General features: G+C 47.5%; 1 protein-coding gene across 1 annotated transcript in view; it reads right to left on the reverse strand.

The window, feature by feature from the left end:
• The window catches only part of LMF1 (lipase maturation factor 1), a 277,081-nt gene extending 266,395 nt beyond the window's left edge, over nucleotides 1–10,686 (reverse strand). Inside the window, exon 1 of the mRNA XM_025204669.1 lies at nucleotides 10,609–10,686. The gene's annotated coding sequence lies outside the window, so the exon portion shown is untranslated. The remainder of the gene's footprint in view (nucleotides 1–10,608) is intronic.
• Between the last annotated feature and the right edge of the window lie 5,046 nt (nucleotides 10,687–15,732).

The raw sequence follows: 15,732 nt of genomic DNA on the forward strand, positions 1-15,732 counted from the left end.
TATGAGGATAATGCGCCCTCCTGGCGCTGGACTGCACCCCACTGGCGCTAGGGCACCCCGCACTCTCTGGGGTCCCTATGCGAACACTGCGCCCTCCTCGGGCGCTGGGGCACCCCACACTCTCTGGGGTCCCTATGCGGACACTGCGCCCTCTTGGCACTAGGGCACCCCACACTCTCTGGGGTCCCTATGAGGCCTCCTCCAACCCCTACAGCCTCACCCAAGCCTCCGGTTGTACTCCCAACACTAACCAAACAAAACACAAGCCTCCTGGCTGTAACTTAACTTAAGGCCGCCTGGCTGCAACAACATAGCTCCTGCGCCACAGAGCCACCATCCTTCAGCCTGCTCGAGCATTACTCGTATCTTAGCCCCGTGAGCTCCTGCCTCTCTGGCTGCTGGCAGGGAACTGCCAGCCTGGCCTCAGCCCTGGGCTTTATAAGGGCCAGGCCCTGCCTCCTCCAGGCAGCTGGCTCCCCTTAGCTGCTCCAGCAACCCGCAGCTGCGCTCGTTATCCTGGCAACCCTCAGCTGGGCTGGTTGTGCTCTGCCAGGGCGCTCTCCCTGGCAGTTTTCTCCTCTCTAGGAGCAGGCACTAAGGTGCCCTGCAACACGAGTTTGGCTTTCACGCAGATAAGAGCAAGAGGGACGTTTCATACATCACCTCTGAGCACCTCGTCCAGCAGACGATTTCCGACAGCTCGTTTTTCAAGTCTTTTATTTTTACTTTTGTCCCATTTTGTCTTGAATGGCCAGCCTTTATTAAAAAAAAAAAAATCATCCAGGGCTCAATAAAACTTCCTAACAATTCGCCACCCCCCTAACTATTCTATAGATAGACTATAATTTCCTAATTCAATATGGTTTATCAGTTTCTATTAATTCCTATGGGTTTTGGAGCAGTTCCAATGAAAACCTATTGGTTTCTTCCATAATACGAGTATGAAGGCATTCCTTACTCTGGAAGCGATGTGCATTTCCAGATCCCCTATACACCTGATCCAAATCCCAGAAGACGGCACTATTTAATTATGGTCTCGCTACTCTCAGAGAGACCTTCCATTTCCCCAAATACTCCTGGGGAGCGTGTCCAAATATCTACCCAAATATTCGTGGTCGATGTTGTATTAGCAGAGCGCCACGGTCCGGTTTGCAAGAGATCTGTGACCCAAATATTCGTGGGGAGCAGTCAAAAGGTTGAGCCCTGTGAAGATTTCGTTTTAGGACTGGTCCCAGTCTAGTTAAACGAACTGCTCTCAGGAGTCAGCCCCGTTCTCAGTAGCAAGTTTCCAGAATCGGGTCCTCAGAGACGTTAGTAAACACAGATCCCACAGGGGCTTTCCTTGTACCGTTTACTGGGATTCAATGCAAGAAAGGGCTACAAAGAAAACCCCAAAATGATTTTCACTAGCACTGCCATTGCAACCGGTGCATTTTATTAGATGCTTTTCCCAGGCTCAATGCAAACCTAAGAAGCACCTTGCTGACTTTCAGTGTTTTCCTAATACCTTGCACCTGGCAGCTCTGCCATTTAGATCAGAAGTAGGAGTAACAACTCAATAAAACGTTGCCGCCTCGCAATGCTGTGAAACACAGCTGCAACGTCAGCACCGGGAACATCCATAGAGCATCTGGAGCACCTTGAAATCAGCTGATAACTAGACCTTGAAGTCTCACCAAAGGCTAAAAACAGCTTGCAATGCATCCAGATGCCTGAACAAAATGCTCTCCGATCCCTGGAGCTATCAGCTCGTACAGCAGATCTGCTTGATCAACTCCTACCATGCTGGCCCCATCTGAACTGGAAGAGCAGGACTGGAAGGGCGCCGTGTGGGTCATCGAGTCTCAGACCCCACAATTGTGGGTAACCGTATAATAGATATTTAGTCCACAAGGGTCCACAGGAGCATGCCCTCGGGGTCCTCCAGTGCACGTGGCCTCCTGGTCTCCTATAAAAACGGAGGGACTTTGCTGCAACGTCACTCACTCGGTCTGTGAAAGTGCAATGGTTTGAGGCCAGTAGAAAGACCTTTCATTAAGAGTGTCCTTCAAGCATAAGGCAAGGATTTGTCCAGGAGCCTTAAGGAGTATGGTGTTCAAGTCCCAAGGACTTCCAGGGCCACTCTGCCCCTCAGTCCTTCCTCAGACCCCTTTGAAAATCCCAGCCTAGAGGACTTATGACCAGCTGGGGGGAGTTGTTCTCCTACGAAAGGCTATCGACAGCCTCAAACGAGAAGAAGCAAAATCACTCATCCCACTTGGATATTCCCAGCACTCACATGTCTAGGAGACTAATGAAAACCAGTCATTGGAAAGACCATTTTTTATTATTATTATTATTCATAATGCACTAGCATCAATCAGGAGCGGAGCTCCATTTGGCCGGGTACGGGACAGACGTATAGTAGGAAACCATCCTATTTAAAGGACTGTTTCTTAAACTCAAACTGACAAGGGATGCAGAGAGAGGATCTTAGCCGGTGGAGGGCGGGTGGGGAAGAGCCTGCGATGATTCACTCCTGACATCAGCCATCATTACATGTTAATCCCTCAAACAAAAATATGTTCTTCATTAGTATCATTAGATCCCAATTGTATTGTGAGGCAACTGTGTCACATGGCATTAATCTTTGTTTTCATTAATCTGTCATATCAACCGCTCATGTCGGCTCGCAGGATTCTTTGAAACCGATACGCTCGTCTCTCTTCTGGGCAAGTAGGAAGTGCCAAAAGCAGCTTCCTCTACAGGAAGGATGACCCCCTGAGATCCTTTAACTTTTGGTTTAAGTTTCTAGAGATAATCTCTTTTTTTTTTTGGAGGGGAGGGGGCAGGGGAGAGAGATGCGATGCAGCGATCCATAATAACAAAGAAATTCCTGAGGTTTACTGCCAAGGCAAAGGGAGATAAAAGCGGAAGATATTCTAAGATGTTGTTGCAGGGGTTGGGATACTTTTGAGAGCTGGAAAAATGAAGGCAAATTATAATAACGGCCATTTCAAATAAAACAAAATAAAATAAAGGCTCTCTACCAAAGTTCATATATTCCGAAATACAGCAGCGTTGTCAAAAGAGCTTTTGGCTCTTATACGCATCTGCAAATCTAAGTGCGTGCGCTTCACAAAAAGGCATACACGGGGTTAATCGTTTCTCTTGCTCCCCATCTCAGGGCCTGCAGGCGACACCCAGATTCATTCAGAGATGGCGAGCCTGGGTTTCGGCACGCGGCCAAACGCCCCAGGACCGAAGACCATCGATGACCAGCAATGGAACTGGGAACTTCCTTTTCCCCGGACTGGGACGCCTCCCGCATCCGAGTCATGTCGTACTTCAGTGCAAAAAACAGAGTCCTGTTTCTCCAACTTGATGAAAGGAGGAAGATAAAATAATGTAATCATCCTTCTTCACAGCCGTGCACAATGCTGAAGTCTCGTTTCGATTCCTCTCTGTTTAAACACTGTCTTGTTGAATACACTTACATTTCTCTTCTATTCAGAATAAGCTCCGAGGCAAACAAACGAAGCTCCTATATTAATTAATGGGCCCTACTTGACACATTTTTCATGCCTGCTTAATAAAAACTCCTCAGATGTCCTGCCCGCTAGCAGACAAACATGAAAAGGTAACATTAGCACAGGCCCTCCGCCGCAATTATGCCCTCAAGATAGTCAACGAAAATGCAGTGCAATCAATCTCTATAAATGTATTTTTATGTAAAGTAAACTGTTCCTTTAAAATAAAACAGTTTGGACCGCTCAGAAGTTCTGTTTAAAGGGAAAATATCCCAGGTTTCTATTTACCGGCACTTGTAGACATCTATCCACCGATGGTGGGATCACAGGACCTCAGCCGGTCCAAGCAATTTAGGGGCTCTGATGGTCCTCGCTCTGCATTACCCGACAGATTTGTGGATACACTTCTCAGCAGTGAGGTGTAAAGGGGACGACTGGGATAATGAAAGGCCTTTCATCCTGATGCTGCTCCAAACCAAATAAAATAACACCCGACACGGGACTTGATTGGTAATGTATGACGGGATGGCTGTAAAATTAGCACCAATCAACGTAGCATTTTAAAAACCAGATCGTGTCTAGCTTGGTGTTTTCTTTCAGGCAAACAGTGTTTGCAATATTAGTCTTTGGTAAGGCCCTGGACTGGGGACCATGCAATATTTTCACTGAGAAATCAGAGACCAAAACTACATCAATGATGCCCATATTAAAATACTACACAAGAGACTAGAAAATGCAACTCTGAATGGGGAGATCATCTTCATTTTACTCGAACGCTCAAGGACTAGTCCCTTGATCCTGCACCGTCAAACGGGTTGAGCAACAATTTGGAAGAAAGCAAAAATCCATCTTTCATGAGGTGGGAAGATACGTGATGTCCCATGAAGGACCGAGGTGGGATAAAGAGAAGTAAAACACGTGGAAGAAGCTGAGAGCCCCACATACGGATGACTGAAGCTCTCCCCATAATGGATAAAATAGCCCCCCGTTCATCTTTTCAGCCTCCCAGCATTCGAGAGAGTTCAGCTTGAGCCTGTTCAACAGTCTGTCAGCCATAAAACACAAGATGATGATTATAGGTCAAGTGGGTTTTAATGAGACTTAAAAAGAAAAAAAATCACAAACCCCTTTCTTCTGGGAAGGTGCCCCCATGGAGAGTTATTAACTGCAGTTAAAATTGCACGCTCCAGACGCATGCTTTTTTGACCTGCATTATTCCCATCCATGCAACAAGCTGCTAATAATATGCTCGATCAGCTAATGATATCTCAAGGTTGGGAGTCGGAGGCCAGGGGTGGAAGAGCCACGTCCTCCTCGCCTAGAGCTTGGGTAAATGTCCCAGCCTCTGCACATACATGGAGTCCTCCCGGGGGGAAGCGGTACCATCGTGCATTGAAGCCCAATTCAGATGGCATTTACTCGACAAACCATCTCAGGGGGGTTGCACAGTAGTAACGTGCGGCTCGGTTTCCTAGAAAAAAGGAGGGGGAGACAGATGTGCTGCTTGGTCTTATGATGTCCTACGTGTCTACTCGCAGGAGCCCCACCAACTTTTTCCACCGGGGATGAACACACTGAAAAGTATTCTGTAACCACCTAGCACTGCAATAATTTATTATTGGCTAGTTTAAGCTACTCCCTTGACTTCTTGTAACTCTACCAGAATCTCAGCCGTCTAAAGGGGAAAGAAAAAAAAAAGACCCAAAAAAAAAAAAAAAGCAATGGAAACCTGGAAGGCTGTATGGTACAGCTCTAACGTGTGGAGCACGTACCTTGCAAAAAATATATCCCAGAATGCTTTACAGCATTAGACAATAGGTTCAGAACCTAAAATCAAGTGAGAGCCAGGAGAAAGAGACAGGTTTTCAGAAGAGATTTGCAAAGGCAGAGGGAATCTGGCCCAGGATCCTGCCTCTAATAACAGTCTGTGCCATGTTGCTTTAGTGGAAGAGATTTGAAGAGGCAGAGGGACTCCGCAAGGAAACATAAAGGGATGGAGAGGAGAGTGAAGCCAAAGGAACTTTATTCCAGCATAATGACTATGTTGGAAATGCATTCATTATTCTGGAATAAAAAGTGACATTTACTCCAGGCTAAAACATCCACGCAGGGAGCAATTCCAGAGAAACTACTGAAAAAACCCCCACTCGTTCGGATAGCAGAATTCAGAAGAGCAGATGCTATTCTGATCGCCGTCCTCATATCGACGTGTCCTCTGGCAGAGAAGCAAGCCAGAAGGGATCGGGGATCGGGCCTCTTGAGGTCTGAGCAGGGAGACATTTCAAAGCCTCAAGGGTCACCATGTTAGATCCCGCCGAGCGCAAATCCAATCCACCAGACAAACACTGAGGATGGAGGAGGGAGGGAGAGCCACGGCAGCGTGCAAAATACAGACCATTCGTCACCAGGTGGAATCCAGAGAGCGGGGACTTGTGGAGACGGCAACGACCGAACGGGACGTCTGATGAGGAGTTTCCATGCACACCCGCCTCTTCTGGCCTCCTCGGCCACTTTGACAGCTTTTATTTTTGTCGAGCGAGAGGCGTCCTGGTGCGCGCTGCAACTAAAATGAACGACGCGCCGCAAAGCGACAGCAACACGGGGTTACGGCGAGCAACTACGGCACGGCTTCCCAACCAACCCAGGGGACGGGCGCTTCAGTGAACCTCCACTTCACTGCCAGCATCTCAGATATTCAACAGTTCAAAAGGGATGTTCAATATGCCAGAGAGCGGGAAGGGAGGAGACGGGACTAAGATTTCAGGGCATTTGGGGTGCCGGACACCACGGGGCATCCATCACGTTAAACATTTCCAACATGCCTGGTGATTGAGGGGCAATCACTCCCCATCCGCCCCAGGGAGAGTTCACATGTCACCGTTAACAAGGGGTCTATGCCGATCAAGCACGGATCCCATTTTTCTCCTATATAAAACACACACACACACACACAAAACCCAAAACCAATTTTGGGATAAAAAAAGTAATCCAAAATTCACATTTTTCCGTGATTAAAATGAAACACCACTAATATATAGATATAGATATCTCTCTCTATCTAGATATAGCTATCTCTCTATCTAGATAGATATAGATATCTCTCTCTATCTAGAGAGATATAGGTATCTCTCTCTAGATATTGATCTCTCTAGATAGATATAGATATCTCTCTCTCTAGATAGATATAGATATCTCTCTCTATCTAGCGATCTATATCTATCTTGATGCAAAATACAGACCATTCATCATAAGACAGTTAAATCTCTCTCTATCTAGATAGATAGATATATCTCTATCTAGAGAGAGAAAGGGTGGGGGGAGTGGTGTTTCATTTTAATCATGGGAAAATGTAGATTTTGGGTTACTTTTTTTAATCCAAAAATGGGGGGGGGGGGGGGGGGGGGGGGTTGTTTTGTTTTAATCAGAGAAAATCAGGATCCCTGCTGATAAGAGTGGTGCCAGGCTGGGGTCCATTTTTAAGTACAATGCTGAGTTTTTGCTCCATCTTACCAATACCGAAATCTTCTAGGGACGGTATTGCAAGCCCCAAGGCCTGCCCACCTGGTGTCAGAGGCCTGTGGATTTCGGTCACCCCGATCTAAAGAGATTGGCACCCGACAAGGAAGGACTCCATTTCCTGTTGCTATTACTGGTTTCCTTCCCTCTGTTCTTCACTCGGTACAAAACAAAACAGTTATTATAAAGCTTCGGGTTTGGTTTTGTTTTTTTAAATAACTCCAGCAAATCCCTTTAACTCTTTCTCCTCGGTGGGATCTTAGCCCCATTCAGAGCTGCCCAGAGAACAGAGCACTATTCCCCAGCCTCGGCGATTCGGAGAAGTGGAGGTCTAGCCTACCTCGCAAATGCCTTCCTGCGTTTCAAAGGAGACACTTACTCTACTGATGCTTCCTTTCTACCCTGAGATCCAGCCAGCTGGACGGCAGTTAAAAGAATCGCTCCATCAACAGTGTCTGGTATCTGAAGACTTCAGCCCAAAACAAATAGATACATTTAAAATTAAAATTTAAAAAAAAGAGAGATAAAAGGAATAAATTGTTCTTCTTTGGCATAAAAAAAAGGAAAACTGCATTTCTCTTCCACATCCCATTTTCTCCCTTGAACCAGCTTCCCCATCAAGAGTCGTGCTGGATTGGCTATATCAAGCCAGACTAGCGGTCCAGGACCCTGCCTCTCACAGCAGTCTGTGCCATGCTGCTTTAAGGGAGGCCTGTTGTCAGTACTGATGGCATCAAAGCCATGCACCGAGGAATTTTCCTCCTAAGTTTGCTGTTTGTGAATGGACACCTAATTCCACCTGTGACATCAGAAATCCCAGAAGATGTCTCATAAAAGCATCGCAGATTTACACCCAAGCAGCTCAACAGCTCTTCCAAGCTCTCACCCTGCCCGAGTCCACGACTGCAATGCAACAGGGTGCCTGGACCCCAACTAAGGTTGGGCACAAAAAATAAAGCTTAGCCATGGAGCAAGCTTGCTGCAAAAGTCCTTCCTCTTCATTGCATTATTCTGTGCTTCAGCCAAGGTGAGTACATTTTCAACAGTAAAAGCAAGGAGAGGGAATTTCGGGGGGAGCCCAAGCAACGTGAGGACTGAAATGAGAGACGCGGGAGCAGCGTCATCCGTCCCTTTACGTTGCAGCCGATGACGAAGTCTCACTCGCATGTGCAGAGAGAAACAGTGAAGAGCCGCCGTAGGAAACCCCGGGGCCCAAGACACAAGCTGTCCATCCCACATACATGAAAAGAGGATAGTGCCCACACATCTTAGGATAACGCCCCCCCATTTAACATCCATCTATAAAGTGAACTCTTTTGGAGCTATGAATACAACCGACCAGCTCCAGTTTTATACATTTACTTGCTCCCGCTGCTGTCTACGGCAGAGTCCATCCACTTTCAACAAGCACTGGTTTGAGGTTTGCACAGCAAGAGTTTTTTGTCATAGGGGGCAAAGGAGGAGAAAGAGCCAGCACCCCTTTCACGATCGCTCTTTTTATTTTGGCGTCGTGAGCACCCAGCACCCCCTTCTCGATGGAATTGAATGTCACAGTGTATGCACAATAATAATACGGCCCTGACCACCCAGTGACCCATTGCAGAGGAGCTAATGAAAAATGCACCCATGGCTGAATGAGCCGCAGCACCGGGCTTGCTTTGATTCTCCCACCCCTTTGCAACATGAACCCAATTTCCTATTTAATATATCCGAGGCCACAACTAAGCCGAGATGAAATGGAGGCCACGCCTGTATCCCCCCCCTCGCCCCTTCCCCGATTAGCTCGGCGCACAGGCTTGGTAATGCTGCCGTATGCCATAAATTCCCTGCGTTTGATAGCAGAGCTTGCACGCTCCGGAGGGAACTAAGGGAAAGAAATCCTAGCTCAATCATGAAGAAGCCGGTGCCTTCAAACCACAGCACCCAGAGAAGGCCAACGGCGAGCGTGGCCTGCAGGCTGGTGAGGCTGCTCATTGTCTTCGGGTTTGCACAGAGACCCGGCGCCTGGCCCTGGAGCTATATGGCCGCTGCACCTAGTCGGGAGGCAACATCTGGATACGGTCTGCGGGACACCAAGCTGCCCCGCTGCCTTCCCTCTCCCCCTGCCCCCAAAAGACTCAGAAGAAAAAAAACCCAGGGACAGTGCACGTGGCAGACTGGAGCAGGGTTGCTTCTTGGCAGGAATTCAGCAGCTCTGCAAGAATGTCACACATCTCCCACCTGCCGGGACGAGGTCGCACCGCTGCTCCCAACGTGCTTATTACCGGTGTCAGCGGTTGGGAGCAGAGGGCGCGAGGAGCAAATGCGATTGGGAAGAATAAAACTAAACGTGTTTCTTCTTACCTTCAATACTGAAACAGCATTAAGAGGCTGCCTGCCCCCTCCTGCTCACATGGGCCACATCTGCACGTGCGGTTTAATGGGTAGTAGCTTATTTTACTGCGCATTAAAGCGTCACGTAAAAAACTGTGCTAATAGGCTAATGAGCAGTAAAAACAGTGCACATCAAGCATCACTAAAAAAGCACGTGCTTTCACTCCTGGGCAGCAGGACAGCTTAACACACATTTATTTAGTACCTCGCAATAGAGGTACTGCATTTAATGCACATTAGGAAAAGCACATTTATGAATGTGTAGATGCACCCTTCATGAATTCCAATGCTCTTCCCCACGTAGGCCATGACGGAGGCAGACCCACACCAACCCTGAACACAGATGCAGACAGAGCATATAAACTAGGCCAAAAGCTTCTCAACGCTGGCTGTTCCTCCCTAAAGAGGCAACAGCAAAATCCAGCTCCACTGTGATACTGGGGCAGTTCAGGTCTGGTTCCCTAGCCCTAGTGAAGGACAGGGCAGTTAGGAAATCATAGAAAGTTAGGGTTGAAAGGGAGCTCAAGAGGTCACATCCAGTCCAACGCCCTGCTCCAAGCAAGACCAGCCCCAACTACATCATCCCACCCAAGGCTTTGTTTAGCTGGGTCTTGTGGATTTTTGTGTGACTTTTTTAAATCCGAAAATTGGGGATTTTTTTTTAATCAAAGAAAACCAGCATCCCTGGTAAGGACAGGGGCATCACTAAATCTGGCAGTGAAGACTCCCATCAGAGACACAACTGAAGTGCACGGACAAAGGAAGCCTGTCACCTTCTTCTTATAGCCCTTATGTTTTAGGAAAATGAGACTGTTTTAATCAGACACAAAGCGTGCATGCTGTGATCAGTCCATGAGACACGGTTCAGTCTGGCCAACTTGCAAGGCAAGATCTTGCTCAGAAGAAAAGCTCGAAGCTAACAGCAGTCCCTTAGCTCTTGTGAAGGAAGAACACATCCCACCAAGAGCAATACCTCTCAATTTAAGCGACCGCCTAGTTTGCAGCGTTACAAATAGGAACCTCTTAAAGAGAACAGTGTTACACAAACTTACCGAGAACTCACAATGTCCGAGCCAAACTTCATTGCAACTGCTGGGGCGTATCCCTGCGTAGTGACTTACCGCGTCTCTCGGGAACAAAAAGCTGACCTGGACAACGAACAGTAAGATGCAACAAATGAAACCAGACAAGAGAAAGCGTTTCCACCTACCAGATCTGTCCCACGTTGACCAGCGAGAGGTAGAGAAGCCAGAGAAGGGCCATGAGGATCATGTTGGCACATCCCGTGACCAACACGAAGGCTGAAATCCCAATGCCGAGGCCAGCGAGGCAGTCCAAGTTGCTGTCCATGTCTGACCAGTCCAGGAACCAGAGGATTGTCGGGGCGTAGCTCACAGTGTCCAGGTTAATCTTCCCTTTGAAGTACCTTTTGACATTGCGCAGGTACAGCTTGCATGGCAGCAGCCCTTTCTCCCCGATCAGCTGCTTGTTCTGATGCAACGCCACCGAAAAAGCAACGACTGGGAGGAAAACCAGAAGGAAACCAGCATTAAAAGCCTCATCACCGAAAAACATCTTTCAAGCCCAGCACGGCACAAGGCGTATGCATGCATGGGGAAGGAATTCATTAGGGTTTCCTTCTCTCCGGCAAAAAGGAGCGCAGCCGTGTCTATTAAATTTAACACATAAGGCATGGGAATCCAATAAAGATCTCCCTGAGCACACGGAAACTGTGCACTAAGCCGGCTTGGAGGAAAAATGCTATTTTCTCCAAGAATTTTTCTGATGGATATTTCACTGGTTGCTGGCAAACGCCAGAGCAATAGCAACAAATTACCAAGGAAATTGTCGAGCGCAGAGCTGGCCAAATCCAATGTTGAAACAATACACTCAGCCGCAGGGAGGAATTATGATATTATTTGGCATTTATGGAGCGTCTCTCGTCTGTGGGTCTTGACGTAGGTATTATACAAAACATCAGAGCCTCAAAACTGGACCCAAACACACCTACACACACACGTGCAGCATGCAGCATCCCTGTTTTAGCAATGGGTGAACAGAATTGAGCAAGGCGGGCATCGGCACAGCTAGAAAAAGGAGTCAGGAGACAACCCCGCCCATGAAACACCCCGACTTCAGATCATGAGCAGAGACGGCTGGAGCAAAAGTGCTTCTCAGCTCAAGGTTGGCAATTTTGGGGCGCCTCTGGATACCGACGATTGGTTCGGAGCCATCCCCGATAATAACAGCCATGTGAACTGTTCCTGCCCAGCCCAAAGGGAAAATCCCAGCTTTTAGCTTTTGACCCCTTTTTTGACTATAGAAAAACACAAACAAACAAGCCAGAGCAATTCTTCTGTTGCAAAGAACTAGGGGAGACCAGGACAGGTCTGAATAGTTTTGACGTTACGAGCTCCTCTATAAAATCTCTGGGCTTATCTTGTGAATCATACACAGGTGTTTGGACATCGAACGGTGCTACTCTTGCACAACACCCTTAAAAGGATCTTGCAGCACTCTGGTTGAGAATCACTGGTCTAGACCTTCATAAGCAGCTAACCCTGTATTGTTTTCTTACTCCGTGGTAAAAATGCATACACCTCTCCTGTGCATCAGTTCCAGTGAACGCTTTTCTGCAGAGGAAGAGAGTCCAAAGAGGGCTTTTAGGTGCATACTGCAAAGAAGGTCTTGTATGCATGCATCTCCTTGCTCGGTCTCAGCTAATGAAGAGGATGCAATGACGTCTGGAGCTACAATAGCTCCAACTTTCCATAGGAACTGCAGCTCATGCCCCGCACAGGCAGTCCTAATCCCACCAAAGTCATGATTCCCTTGCAACACACATGAGGGAAATGCCTTGCAGTGGTGAAGCAAAATCAACTCGTTAATGTTTCCAAGGTGCTCTCAGCATTTCAGACGAGCAAGAGAGGGAGCTAGCATTGCATTGCACCGGCCAAAAAGAACTACGGCTAACTCGAGAGCAAGAAGCATCCTGCTTCTTCTCATGCCTTGGAAATGGGATCTGAAGCTGAATTCAAAGTACTGCACAATGCAGTAGTATTGTTATAATAATGTTACTATTATCATATTTCTATAAACCCGTTTATTATTATATATCATGCTAATATTCTATATCATGCCAATATTATATTACATATAATCATGCTAATATTGTATATCATGCTAACAATATATTATATATCATGCCAATATTATATTACATATAATCATGCTAATATTGTATATCATGTTATTATATTATATATCATGCCAATATTGTATTATATACAATCATGCTAATATTGTATATCATGCTATCATTATATTATATATCATGCTCATATGATATTACATATAATCATGCTAAGATTGTATATCATGTTATTATATTATATATCATGCTCATATGATATTACATATAATCATGCTAAGATTGTATATCATGTTATTATATTATATATCATGCCAATATTATATTACATATAATCATGCTAATATTGTATATCATGCTAACATTATATTATATATCATGCTCATATATTACATATAATCATGCTAACATTGTATATCATGCTATTATATTATATATCATGCTAACATTATATTATATATAATCATGCTAATATTATATATCATGCTAACATTACTAATTATTATAACGATCAACTATCCCCTTATCACTATTAATGGGGCCAGCTGTCATTTGCAAAATCAATCTTCTAAAACATAGGTCAATAATTAACCAACACCCAACCAACAGAGTCTATATTTGCAGTTTTACAGCCCAGCTTTGGAAGAAGACGCGCAACAAGTTGTGGACAACATCTACACACATGCCAAACATTAGGATTTTTCTTTTGCTGAGTGTACTTAATATCCTGATATGTTAAAGCGACAGCTCATGAGATAATATAGTTTCATAGTTGGTCGGGTCGGAAGGGACCTGAGCAGATCATCAAGTCTGACCCCCTGCCATGGGCAGGAATGAATGCTGGGGTCAAACAACCCCGGCCAGGTGTGCATCCAACCTCCTCTTACAGACCCCCAGGGTAGGAGCCAGCACCACTTCCCTTGGAAGTTGGTTCCAGATCCTAGCCACCCTGACTGTGAAGTCGTGCCTCCTGATATCTAGTCTGAGTCTACCCTCTGCCTTTTAAGAGGCATTTATTCCAGGGAGGGTGACAAATCGGGGCCAGTAGAGAGTATGTACAGGTTGGCCCGAAGATCTGGGCCTCATGGACAAGGCCTGCCCGTGCACTCTAGACTGAAAAACACACACAAAAAAACACAACGAACAAAAGCACTATTTACGAGTCGCCACTGCAGGTCGCCGGTCTTCTTGGAAGTGCGCCACACTGGGGTCCTGGCCCGCGCCAGGCGCCACCACCACATGGTGTCAGGGCGGCCAGCCAGCACCTGGGCGTGCCGGGTGTGCACCACCCACGCGTAGAGGCCCTTGCGGGGCAGGGTGCCAAAAGGGCAGCCCGTATTGCTGCCGGGGGGCACCGGGAGCCTGAGCAGTGCGTTGGGCAGCTCGGTCAGCTCGCTGGGTACTGCTGGGATGATGGGCAGCGGTGGGAAGGCGTCGTCTGCTTGTGACCCTTATTTCTAGTCACTCCTGGGAGTGCTCGGGGGAACAGGGACTCCCCCAATGCCTGCTGGTCCCTCTGACTAGTGTGTAAATGGCCACTAGATCCCCTCTCAGCCTTCTCTTGTGGAGGCTGAACAGGTTCAGGTCCCGTCGCCTCTCCGCGTAGGGCCTGCGCTGCTGTCCCCGGATCATGCGGGTGGCCTCCTCTGGCCCCTCTCCATGCTGTCCACATCCCTCCTGAAGTGCGGTACCCAGACCTGGACGCAGTACTCCAGCTGCGGCCTGACCAGTGTTGCGTAGAGGGGGAGGATCACCTCCTTGGCCCTGCTGGAGATGCACCTGTAGATGCACAACAAGGTGCGGTTGGCCTTCCTGACCGCGTCCCCACACTGTCGGCCCATGTTCATTGTGGCATCAATAATGACTCCAAGATCCTTTTCTACCTCTGCACTGACGAGAAGGGAGTTCCCCAGCCTGTAGGTGTGCCGCTGGCTCTTCCTCCCCAGGTGCAGCACCCTGCACTTGTCAGTGTTGAACCCCATCCTGTTCTCATCCGCCCGCCCCTGTAACCTGTCTAGGTCTGATTGCAGCCTGTCCCTCCTTTCTAGCGTGCCCACATCCCCCCACATCTTAGTGTCGTCAGCAAATTTGAACAGGGTGCTTTTCATCCCCTCGTCCAAGTCGCTGATGAAGATGTTGAACAGTGCGGGCCCAAGGACCGAGCCCTGGGGGACCCCACTGCCCACAGCCCTCCAGGTCAAATAAGACCCGTCCACCACCACCCTCTTGGTGCGGCCCTCCAGCCAGTTAGTGACCCATCTGACTGTCCCTTTGCTGAAAATGGGGACCACATTGGCCCTTTTCTAGTCCTCCAGCACCACACCAGAGCATCACGAGCGCTCGTAAAGCCGTGCCAGGGGTCCCGCAATGATCTCTGCTAATTCCCTCAGCACCCTGGGGTGAAGATCGTCAGGACCAGCTGATTTAAATACATCCAGTCCCTCCATATGTTCCCTGACTAGGTCCTCACTGACCCTAGGTCTGGGTGCGCCTCCCCCAGGACCTAGGGGGGTCCCCGTGTAGGAGCTGATCCGGTCCCTGCTCAGAAAAATGGAGGCAAAGAAATATACAGTATCCTAGATGATACTGTGCATTAGGAGCAATGGTCTCAAGTTAAAGCAAGGGAAGTTTAAGTTAAATATTAGGGAAAACTCTCCTGCGAGGAGGGCGGTGAAGCACTGGCACAGGTGACCCAGAGAGGTGGTGGACTCTCCATCCTTGGAGGTGTTGAGGACCCAGGTAGACAAAGCCTTGTCTGGGATGCTGTAGTTGGGGCTGGTCCTGCTTGGAGCAGGGGGTTGCACTAGATGTCACCTCCTGAGGTCCCTTCAACCTGAATTTTCTATGATTTTTAAACTCATGTGGCAGTCTGATGGTTAAGTCTCACAAAACGCAGCCAATTCCAGCAATGAGACGATACTTATATCATGCATCTTGCCTGCTGGGATGTAGAGAATCTAAAGACTTAATATTTTCCTTGTCTTCTAAATTGCTGTTTTTTGCATGTCACTACAGCCCTCCCATTTATAGTCTCTACACCCTTGCACTGGACCATCTGAGAACAGCCGGATGCTTTTTTTTAACAGCATGTACGCAATTTAATTACAGATCCTAGACCTAGAATTGGATGTACTGTAGAGAAGTTGGTCGGTTCCTAGGGATTATCTCATATTTTAGGAATCT

Source organism: Alligator sinensis, unplaced genomic scaffold, assembly GCF_000455745.1.
Source record: "Alligator sinensis unplaced genomic scaffold, ASM45574v1 scaffold1283_1, whole genome shotgun sequence".
NCBI classification, from domain to species: domain Eukaryota; kingdom Metazoa; phylum Chordata; order Crocodylia; family Alligatoridae; genus Alligator; species Alligator sinensis.